Raw genomic sequence first — 12183 nt, forward strand, 5'->3', positions numbered from 1 at the left:
CCGCGCCGATTTTTATTTCTCGGGGCTTATTTTGCGGCTATATTATCCGGGAATGAAACTATTTATTCATGGAAACCTAAAAAAGAAAATAAATCGAAATCAAAGCCTCCACAGAGCTGGCTGAAAGGTAGTTCACGCGTTGGTCGACTCCGCCCATCGTACGAGGCAGAATTCAAAAATAAAGGCGGGAGCCGGACGTTAATTCGATTTAATTAGAGAAATCTGCCACACAGGGCAATAAGTCGCAGTTTCTAAGAATGCTAGGAACGTGTAGATCGAGTTCCCGCGGCAAAAAAACAAGTTCAGAATCCTCTTCAGTGCACCTTTAACAGCTTGCTACTCTATGAAATAACTTTTCTGATGAGACTTGTACAACGCGTTTACATTTATTTCTAAACTAGCTATACACTATTATTATTTTAATTCACCGGTAATAAATTCCGTATGAAAGCCTGGCTCCATCAATGTACAGCTTTATTGTAGTCCATTTATATGAATTTCCGAAGTAAAAAAACGATGTGATCATACTGTCGTAAGAGTAATTTCCGTTAGGAGTATTTGTTGCAAATTTCTCTTTTACATTTACCACATAACCTTGTGTCGCGCAATTCTATTAATGCGCAAGCATTAATAGCTTCATCGAGAAAAACAATGTGGCATCCATCGTAAATTTCGCTGTGTTGGCAGAGTGACGCGACATCCCCAGAACAAATAATTCCCATTGGCTGGAGGAAAGCAATGGAGGAAAGCAATGTCCCCACACCGGAAGGTACACCACTAGACTAGAAGTGGCGTCATAAAACCTGACGGCATGAACAGCTTATAATGCTGTAAAGGCATCAACAGCTTATTATGCTGTCGAGCTGCAGACACGTAATGTAGATAGGTGTCTCGGTGAAAGTGAGTGAGAGTGAAGGCTTGAGAAGGGTTGACTGAGGTGGACCCGTGGTTGATGGGTTGACGTTCGCAGGTGACAAACGCAATTTCACAGCTGTGTGCCCGAAGTTCCAGCCATTGGAGGGAGCTCTGAAGGAGTTACTTTCTGTTCCTTGGAGAGTGCCGGGCTCCCCGTTCCACTTCATGCAGGTAGGGGAGCTGTGCGGTGGAGGCTTGATAAATATACTGAAACTGCAGCCATTACGCCGAAAGAGCACTATACTGCTAACCGAATTCATGACTGCTTCACACAAGAAATGCATCCAAATGTTGTCCAGAGGTGGCCTTCTTCCTGCCGTTTGGCTCTACGAGCACGATATACACAATTCAGTTTTTAACGTCAGCGCGCGAGCCTCGACCGCTGACTCGATAAGCGCTGTATCGCGGAGCACAGCGGCGAATTGGGCAACAATCCGCACGTGCACGTTATAAATAGTACGTGCGTAAGTTCCCTCTGCCAGCCTGTTACAGGAAAGGGGCCCAACTTCCGTTTCTTTTGAGCACGTTATCATCTTCTTCTTTCTTGCTTTTATTAACACTGCTATATAGTTATAAATATAAGACCAGTGGTAACGTTGTAACGAGATCTGATCGCGTAATAGTTCGCCCTTTTCTTCACTAACATAGCGAAGGAGCTACGACGTTTCATTTCTTAATGCGTGCTCAACGGAGTGCAGTAAACAGAACAGAACGTGATACCAGACTCAGAAGCAAGTGCGGTTGGGTGCTTTATCCGGAACAATCTATCTGAGGACACTTGCACCGGGCTTTTCATTGCATACACGAACATATTCTCGTAAATTTTAGTGCTCTGCTCTGTAATACGGGTTTTTTCGACACAGCGGTCGATGCTCATGCGTGTTTTATGTTAAAAAAACGGAAGGGTGTACATATGTTAGGAGACACTTAGTTCCATCGACTGCCTGGGCAAGAGAAGCAACCAGAACGACGACATTGCTTTCACCACTAAGCTGCCGTTCCGCTTAATGACCGGCTTGATTCTCATGCCAAACGCTGCTCTTTACGCTCACATTCATAGGTCACTCAACTAAAAAAAAAAGGAATTTCACGAACAAAGGTAAATTATTGCTTTTCCGGGTGGCGACAATTTCTCTAAAAAAAGTTAGAGCACGCACTGGCACGCGGTAATTGGGCTTGTGCACACAGTGACAATTTTTGCACCAGGAATTATCGAATGATCATAAGACAGTCGAGAAAATGAAGGATAGATGTAGGGGCTTGGAAGTGTTGGTTAAAATTATATAAGAGAGTTAAAAGTTTAAGGGCAGTAGCACCACAGGTGCAAGTCGTCATGCTTAGAGTGTCGGAGGTGCTGGGACGCAACGAAGATTTGGACAGGGTTGTGCTGACTCTAAATGAAGAGAAAAAGACGTTAAGCTATTTGAAAGGCTTGGAAGTGCCATAAATAGGCAGAGAAGTGCATGTAGCAGGCGCTGGCAAAGCGTTTGCAAAAAAAATGAATTCATTTCGTGGAACGGTGGGAGCAGAGATCGATTTGCGCCAGTGAGGCCGAGAGCAGCTTTTTTGGAGCAACTACAAGGACTGCTTGCCTAGGGGTAGGTGGAAGCAAAGAAGGCTGAGCCAAACAAAATGGGCACTAAGAGGTTGACAAAGGAAGGACATTATTAAAAATGAACTGAATACTTGGATAAGTTATATAAACATGCATGGAGGTAAAAAGGGAGCAGTAGTCAGAAATAGAACAGCAGTTAAAGGACGATGAAATTAATGTGTACGCTCTGTGGCAGACACGTCTCAGGCTTCTAGAAGAAGCATTGTTTTTTAGAGGATATCCATGAGAGAGGTGCAGCAGAACAACCGGTGGAGAAGAAGGAGGGAGGGGTAGCTATGATGATATATCAAAGAACTATCGGCAAACAATAAAATCAACTCGCAAATTATGTCTCAGTATCTAGAAAAAATGTCACTGAAGGCAAAATGATGGGTCTAGTTTATTTATGCGTAAGGGGACAATGAAGGCAAGAAGACACGGATGTATTTAAATGCCTCAATGACAATGTAAAACAGTTTAGAGACCGTGCCATTATTATTCTGCTTGTAGAGAGAGAGAAAAACTTTATTATGGCAAGTGTGTTGACCCCCTTGGGTCCCTGGACAACCGTACAGTCCCACTCTACATCGGAACGTTCATGTGGTGTTTGTTCATGACGTCGGCACCCCGAAGCACCGCAGCAAGCTGCGATGGCGGGTCCAGAGACGAGAGCACGACCTCCCAGTCCTCCCAACTTGATAACGCGGGCTGTCCCTGAGGGTGAGGATCAGCAGGGCAGCCGAAAAGTATGTGGGAGAGTGGCGTGAGGGTCGCCGCACAGGTTGCATGCAGGGGAGGTGCCACAGTAGAGAGATGGCAGCTGAGGGGATGAGAGAAAGCGGGTCTGGAGGCGTCTCCAGAGGATCTGTTAGGAATGGGTAAAGGAGGGGTGTGGAGGAGGGTAAGTCCGACGGTCCAAGCGGGGCATTTGCGGGAGCTCTGCAAAGGTGTGCGCCCGTTCTCTCGAGAGACCTGGATCGAGGCAGTCCTGAACCCGGCAAATCAAACCTCCGGCAAATTTATCGGCAGCCTCCTTTCCTGGATTCCCAGAGTGAGCCGGCACCCACTGGAGCTCTACCCTGCGTGGTAAGTTTTTGGAGGGGGTGTTCAACAACTCCCAAGCAGGGGCGTGAATCCTGCCTCTCGCGAAGTTGAACAGAGCCGTTTTGGAGTCGCTAAAGACGTAGTTTGCATTGGAATGTACAAGGGCTAGGGCGATGGCGGTTTCCTCTGCCTCCTCAGGCGTACAGCCCGAGGGAAGGCGGTGTGTGAGGGGCTGTGCTAGGGCTGGATTGTAACCAACTGCTACAGCTTCATGAGTTGTGCACGCGACGTCTACCCAAATGGCGTCCTGGGCTTGTCCGTAATACTTGTGTAGGGCCTTAGCGCGAGCCATGCGGCGAGGGATGTGGTACTGGGGATGAACGTTCCGGGGAAGGGGTTTCACAACGAGGGAGGTATGAATGTGTCGAGGAATGGCTATAAGGGATGTCTGATTAGCCGGAATGTTGATGCGAAGGGAAGCGAGGATATGCCAGCCAGTTGCGCTCGCGGCAAATCTTAGATACTGTGTCTGAAGGTGCGCGTCTACTAGTTTCTGAAAGGTGTTATGCATGCCTAGTTCAAGGAGCTTGGCTGTGCTAGTACTGACGGGTGGGTTTAAGGCTGCCTTGGTTGCTAGACGAATCATGGCGTTCACTCGCTCTGTTTCCATGCGGTTCAGCTTAAGATATGGGGTGGCGTATAAAATGCGGCTAAGTGTAAAAGCATGCACTACTTTCATGCTGTCCGCTTCGTCTAAACCTTTGTGCAGGGAGGATACGCAGTGTAGAAGTTGCAACACGGATTGCGTGGAGGCCTTGAGTGTTTTAAGGGTGTGATCGTTGCGTCCGGAATCCTGCAAGTAAAGGCCAAGGATACGGAGGGTGAGGGTGACGGGGATAGGGGTTCCTTGTAAAGCGATTTGAATGGGCTAGTTAGCTGCAGATTTCGGTCTTATGAGGAGAAGCGCGGATTTAGAGGGGGAGCATTCGAGCCCAATAGATGACGCATGAGCGTAGATGGTGTCAGCTGCTAATTGAAGAGTTTCCTCAATTTCTCCATCAGATCCATGAGTGGTCCATGCGGTAATATCATCAGCGTACATGGTATGCCTTAGGTGTGGGATGAGAGCGAGTTTATGAGCTAGGGGGATGAGAGCAATATTAAAGAGAAGAGGGGAGAGGACCGCGCTGGGGGGGGGGGGGGGGGATTCCAAGCTCGCCGAGTGTATAAGGTGGTGTGCTCAGCTCAGCTATGTGCAGGGAGGCAGTGCGGCCTGAGAGAAAGGCGCGAACGTAGTTGTAGGTATTTCAGCCTACCTGTAGTGCCTGGAGTTCTCGCAAAATGGCATCGTGTCGAATCCTGTCAAATGCCTTTGTGAGGTCAACCGCCAGAATAGCTTTAGTGAGGTGGGGGATCGTGGCCTCAAGCACGTCATGTGTAATTTGTAGTAGGGCATCCTGTGCAGATAGATGCGCACAAAGCCCACCATGCTGTGCGGAAAAAGGTGGTTGTCTTCCATGTACGTGGTTAGTCGGGCAAGAATTATGTGTTCGAAGGCCTTGCCGAGACAAGATGTCAGAGAAATTGGTCGGATATTCTCTATGTTGATGGGTTTGTGAGGTTCAGAATAAATATAATTTTTCCATGCTTCCAGGTGGCAGGGAGGGTACCTGACTTCCAGCACTCGTTAAAGTGGGTGACTAGATGAGATATGGAGGCATCGTCAAGGTTTCGGATGGCAGCATTGGTAATTTGATCTTCACCGGGTGCAGTATTGCGTAGAGTTGTAGCCACGCTGCCTCACTGTGGTGAACTGGGTAGGTGAAAGACGACGACCCTCCATAATCAATAAATTCTTTAGTACAAGTTAACCACAGGCGAGCTGCTATGGGAATCTCCTTTGACAACACCCTCCCTTGGGAATGCTAAGAACCTGCCTGGCAATGTGCTAAGTGGGATTATAGAGGATCGCCTAGATAATTTTTCCAACCATATTGCCGTTTTTAGAGACACCTCCCAGCAAAATGTATAGGCAGCGATTGACATCTTCTCTAGGCCTCTTGATTGGAGTTATTCATTTCGGGCACCTGACTATGCCCCATTTTTGTCACTATTTTCGTCACTGCCCCATCTCTCAGGTTATTATACTCTCAGACAAGCTTTCTGTTTTGACAGCGCTCGAAAACTCGAAGGATACTTCTATGAGCCATTCCCTTCAATTTTTTTTATTCCACCATATATTACAAAAGTACGCTTTCACTGGGTTCCTAGGCTCTGTGGCGTTGTTTCTAATGAGAGCGCTGATTTTTTAGTAAAGTCCGCCCTTGGTGGATCTACTGTCCCGTTCGTCCCAAACACTGTTTGCTCGACTATAGCACGCTTTCAGCAATTTCAGCGTTTCCACTCCTTGAGCCATGAGCCTCTCACTGCTGCAGCTGATATTCAACACCTGGCACTTCTTTGCAGTGTGCAGATATGGAGCTCAAGGCAATGTGAGGCGTCCATGATCCTCTTGGGCTATAGAATACCGCGGCTAAATCTTTATCTACGTCGATCCGAGTTAGCTATGCTACCTTGCAAGCACGCCCGCAGACCCCAATATCTGCGCGCTCTCTGTAGCAGTAAATCGACAGGTTTATTAGATGAGCTGTTTATTGCATTCTCTGGAATAGCAGTTCAAAAAGATGAACTTTTCTCACACCCGCCTCGCTCCGAACTGTGCTGATCATGACATCACAGGGAACAATAATCGTGCGCTTTCATGCGCCTTGATCACGCGCCCCTTCCCTCGTGCTACGGACGCAATACAACCGACACTGCAGCTTTGTGAAATTGGCAATGAAGAGTTCTCATCCCACAACTTTAAAACGTGAAAAACAAAGACAAACGATAGCTAATCGAGACAAACATGGCGCTCACTTAAAACTAAGTGCCTTATTCACAACTGACAATATTTAGAAGCTGCAGAAAAAACAAGAACAATCAACGAACACTCCCTGAAGTTAAAAATATACGGTGAAAAGTTTCAACCGATACCAGAGTGATATATTTGCACGTGTCCTAGTCCCCAAAAATAAATACACCAAAGAACAAAAACACAATGTCAAGATGGCATATAGCGCCGTCGTCTTCAATCAGGCCTTGCGACTGAAGAACGCAGGATCGCAATCTCATTTTTGTGTAAAGTCACAGGAGCCTTTGCAACACACGTTTGTCGAGTTGTGCCCTCTGCAGTCTGAGCAGCGCAAAAAATGATTAGAGCTAGGAGGTTTTGACAGGGAATCCAGGTGCTCCTTTAGACGTGTATTCCCACACCGCGCCTTGTTTGCCTCGCCTTGTTTTCTTTTGTCTTCCTGTTTTGCGTTTTAGATTTATGGAATCAAACACACTCGCCGAATATTTTGTCCGCCATAAGAGTTCTCGGTCTAGTGCTTATCGACCAATGGAATATATGCACCTTACATACGAGGTCTGTTAGAAAAGTATCCGACCTTTGGCCGAAGAAAAAAAATTGGCATAACTGGAGTGTTAGAAACCTAATAACCTTCAAAGTAGTCTCCTTGGGGCTCCATATACATCTCCCAGCGGTGCTGCCATTGTTGGAAGTATTCCGAAAAGGCCCTTTTCGGAATGGAATTTAGCTCTGCTGTCGTTGCAGCCATAATGTCCTTTCTTTTCTGAAATCGCGCTCCTTTCAATGACCTCTTGATTTTAGGAAACAGCCAGAAGTCGTAGGGGGACATATTAGGAGAGTAAGGAGCCTCTTGAACTACAGGAGTCTGGTTTTTCGCCAGAAAAGTCTGAATCAAATACGAGGAATGTGCAGGAGCAATGCCGCGAGGGATGCGCCAATTTCTTGTTGACCTCAATTCCGGTCTCTTGCGCCGCACAGCACCACGTAGGCGATGGAGGACACCCCTGTAGTACTGTTTAGTCATTCTTTGACCCTGTGGGGTGCGTACTCGTGGTGTGCCACACAGAGGGAGTCAAAAAAGCAGTCAGCATCACTTTGACATTGCTGCGCACTTGGCGGGCCTTCTTTGGTCTTGGTGACGTGGAATGCGTCCTCTGTGACGACTGGGATTTGGTTTCCGGGTCGTACCCGTACACCCAATACTCGTCACTAGTGATTACGGCTTCGGTGAAGTCAAGGTAACTGTTTGTGGAATCCAGCATCTCCTGTGAGACTTCAACACGAAGCTGCTTTTTCTCCACCGTCAGCAGCTTCGGCACGGATTTCGCCGCAACTCTCTCCATGGCCAAATCTTCGGTGCTAATGGAATGTGCAGAAAAATTGCTGATGCCCACCTTTTCCGCAATTTCTCGGATAGTCACACAACAGTCCCGCATCACCACAGCGTTCACTTCGGCAATTACCTGTTCATTTCGGCATGTTGATGGCCGACCGGAGCGTGGCTCTCCCTCCACGGATGTGCGGCCGTCTTTAAACCAGTTGCACCACTGCTTAATCTGTGTGCTGCTCATAGCATCATCACCGAAAGCCGTCTGAACATTTCGAATGATTTCCACTTGGCTATCGCCAACTTTCTGGCAAAATTTGATGTAGTAGCGCTGCTCCTCTCGCTCCGCCCTTTTCCTTGCAACAAAAAAACCGACGAGAGCACTGCGCACTGCCTCACTCAAACGCTGCTTCCCAGCGACTGACGCTATCGCCAGGCGGGAAAAAATTCGTGCATGCGCACGAGGGTTCAAGGTCGGCTGCTGTAAGCGCGCTTGTTTCATATCCCTCAGGTGTTCGCAAAAAAAAAATTCGGATACTTTTCTAACAGATCTCGTATACATGTTTATTTTCGCAGTGAACCTCAATGCCCCAATACAACGAGAGTTCCACCAGGACGATTTGTACGAAGTGATAACTGTCAGAAAACTTTGATTCTAACTATACATTGTTACGTGGCGGCCAGCCGAATAATGAGGCGGGATGACCGATGGATAAGAGATGATTTTAATGGCCGCTGGCCTAGCGCGAGCGCTCCGTCCCGTGACACTGCCAGCTTCGTCTTCATCTTAACATTACCCGGGGCCACTGAGCGATCGTCCCGATCCTAATCTGAAGAAGACATGGACGAAGGGATGCGTGATTCAGCGATGGCTTCCAGGGCAGAAAAGAAGTGGCAAGATGATGAAGTGCTGGCCGCCACGGTGGATGAGATGATATTCGGACGAGTCCCGGTCCACGAAGCATCCGGGCCGTAGGGTGCCAGGAGCTGACGGCCGAGGTCCTTGGACGCACTGAACGGCAGGGGCAGGGGGGCGGTGTCCTCATGTGCGGGCAGGGTCTTGGGTCTGTCGGGTCATTATGGTCGCGGCAACATCGTCAGTTCGCCGTGTCTTGTGGTCTGGGCGGGGGACGGGGCTGGGGTGAGCGGCGAGGTCGGTTCAGGTCGGGCGGGCTGGGGCACGGCCGGTCGGGGCGGACCAGGTACTCACGGCCGACGTCCACGGCAGGCGCAGGACGCCGAAGCTCCGTGACCAGGATGGCGATGAAGGGACCCCAGGACCTCACACCAAATGTTACGCGGCGGCCAGCCGAAGAATGAGGCGGGATGAACGATGGATAAGAGATGATTTTAATGGCCGCTGGCCTAGAGCGAGCGCTCCGTCCCGTGCGCGTGTTCGCCAAATGCAGCCGGTACAGCCAGCGATGACAGCGCCGCCCACCGGCAGGTAGCAGCCACATTAAGGCTGGTTATAAATATTCATTCAGAACGACGGCTTGACATCGCCGCTATGGCGCAGTGGATTAGAGGCACGTGTTGCGTATGGAAGGTCGGCCGTTCGACTCCGCTCTCTGTACTGTAATTTTATTGTTTCTTTAATATCATTTTTTTTTACATTTTTTCCCTTTTAGGTCGCAAATCGTGATGCTTAGTGGCATATAACGCCATTTAAGAGGATTTATTATCCCTTTTAGATAAGCCGTTGTGACAATCTTCAGTCACCGTGATCAATTCACCGTGGTTTCAAGCCTTGTGGCTGTACAGGCTGCAGTTGCCTGATGGCAAACAGCTCGAATAAAAAAAAAAAAAAAAAGAATACGCGTCCCGTGCCACTGCCAGCTTCGTCTTCATCTTCACAATGTCATGGCAGTTTTATCCAAAAGCTTGTGCAACAGGCACAGTAGGAATTGTTCATTTAGTAAGTAACTGTTTGCAATGTTTCACAAAAAGCAAGGAGCATGTGAGCTTCCCTGATTTTGCAGTAGTAGGTGCAATGAAGTGGACACTTTTGACAAATATTCCCAACACTCGTTACATGAAGTAAACCGAGATCAGGGATGTTAACAATAGTGTATAATTTGTTTTGAAAAATTACTCAGTTTTGTGTTTTGAAAATTACTAAGCAAACAGCGCACACTGAAAAAAGTCACTGCTTCGCACAATACCAACTTTAGCCCCTTCTACCTCATTCCATTGAGAAAGCTCCTGCCATTAGATACAAAAAACAAAGAGTGATTGAACATTTATTAACACCATTGACGAGCGCTAGCTGCGCTAATTCGTACTTTTACAATTACTGCATTTGTCCTCAATACTGCTCCCACACATGACTGTGTGATGATTGTTTTGTTTTGCTGTGTTAAAACGAACCCTTGATGCAGTGAGAAAGGTTTGGCACGGGCTTAAGCATACTCGTAGTGTTGTGTAGTGCACTTGCGGGCAGCCTGCTAATAGCCTTCGGCCTATCTTCGACATTCAGCACGATTCCTGGCTGTGGCTTTTTGCACTTTTGAAAATTTCGTAGCACACCGCTTTGCTACGGCTACAAGCATCACCCTCCCGTAGCGTCTGCGATGTTCCAAGTCTCCACTCGAGGCTGCATAATGACTTCGACGGCTGCTAATACGCAGGCATGCAGGATTCTAAACCTTATTCAATGACTGCAGGGTGTTTTTATCAGCGGTGTTTCAAGCCGCCGTCCTACCTTGTAGCGATAAATTTAGACGAGCAGCAAACAAGGGGTAAGCGCGCAGTGTGGATGCGTGAAAGTGTCTTAATTCGTTTGCGGGCGTCTTCTTTCGACAGCGCTCCCCACATGACGGCAATGAAGTTAGCCCGTTGCGCGGGGTTATTGGCCTTAGTTGTCATTTAATTGCGGACAATCCATGGCCGCGATCACTACTACTATGCTTAACCATCGAACATTGCCTGCCATTTAACGCAGTAAATTTATCGAGTAGTGTTAAAACCATGCTACTTTATCTGCGGAAATTGTTTTTTTTTTGTCAGAAATGTGCCCTCTCAGTGCCTAATCCGTGCATTTCATGAGGCGAATTGGCCTTGCATGACATCTCTTAGTTCTCAGAACCAGCCTTTCTTTTTAGGTTGCACTGGAGCTTAAATGTGAGATAAGGTCGGCGACTTTGGTGGAACTCAAGGAGCTGATATTATCATATGCTGAAGTGCAAGAGCAAGAAAGACAATGCTTCCAAAAAAAAAACGAGGAATTCCAGACGCTTAACTAGTAGTCGGCGCTTAGCAAAATAAAAGCGAAAAACAAAGGTCAACACGTGAAGCGTACGGCTGGCGACATCAGCGCGATAAGTGCACCAATAGGCCGAATCGAAACAAAAAGAAATCTTGAATAATTTTGAGCTATCAACTGGACACAGTTTGCAACATGTAGTCAGGTACCGCAAGCTGTGCCGCATGACATCTGTACAATCGAAGCTGGGACGTGGTAAACAAACTAAAAGAAAACACCCAACAGGGGAATAAAATCTGACATCCACCATTTGGCCTTTCGGCCTTTTTATGTCCTATTTTGTGAGTTTGTGGACTGGGAAATAGAATCCCACCTGAATTCCTGTTTCGCTTTTTACAAAGCCAGTTATTTGCGCTACTTATGCATGAATTTGAAATCTACAAAAGATTGATGACTTTTGTTGAATACAAGAAACGGACATTCTCGTGCATTTTTCCTCTGAACGAAAAAAACAACGATTCTAAAAACCTCGCTTTGGATGAAATTCAGGTAAGAAGTAAGCCTCTTATCTACAGAAGAGTAGAAGAGAGCAGAGGCTGGAAAAGCAGCAACCTTAACCCAAGGAATGCGCGGTCATAGCTTATGGTTGCGGACATTAAAGTGCTCAATATATATCAAGGCTTAAAAGTGCCACAAATGAACCGACAATATTATCGAGCCATCTCTTGAAAAAGCAACCGTTTACAGCAGTCGTTTGTTTTACAAAGAAAACGATGTAGGAGGACATGTACAGGGTAACCTAGAATCCTAATTATCAGGCTGAAAGAGCAAGGAAAATAAAAACGATTAATAGTAATTCAGCAGAAACTCTTATGCGTTGATAGGCTTCTTAGTGGTGGACTTGAAAAAAAAGCATGTAACTACCTTGTGATGCCTCTCTTCACCTGTGGGGCTGGAGCATGAATGCTAAAGGAATGTTTGGAATTGACTGCACCGTGGAGAGTTGTGAAAAGGAGAATGACCGCAATAGCATTAGCCACAAAAAGAGGGCAAGGTACAAGCCAGGAAGAACTACAGGTGGCCTTTTAATCCACGAATTACGAAACTATCATAGCAACAAAGCAGTCCTTAAACATTTCGCTAGCTAATGTACCTATATAATTTACCACGCAAGCTCCGTCTAT

The sequence above is a fragment of the Amblyomma mixtum genome, chromosome 2 (assembly GCF_055824585.1).
Source record: "Amblyomma mixtum isolate Tamu chromosome 2, ASM5582458v1, whole genome shotgun sequence".
Classification (NCBI taxonomy): Eukaryota; Metazoa; Arthropoda; class Arachnida; order Ixodida; family Ixodidae; genus Amblyomma; species Amblyomma mixtum.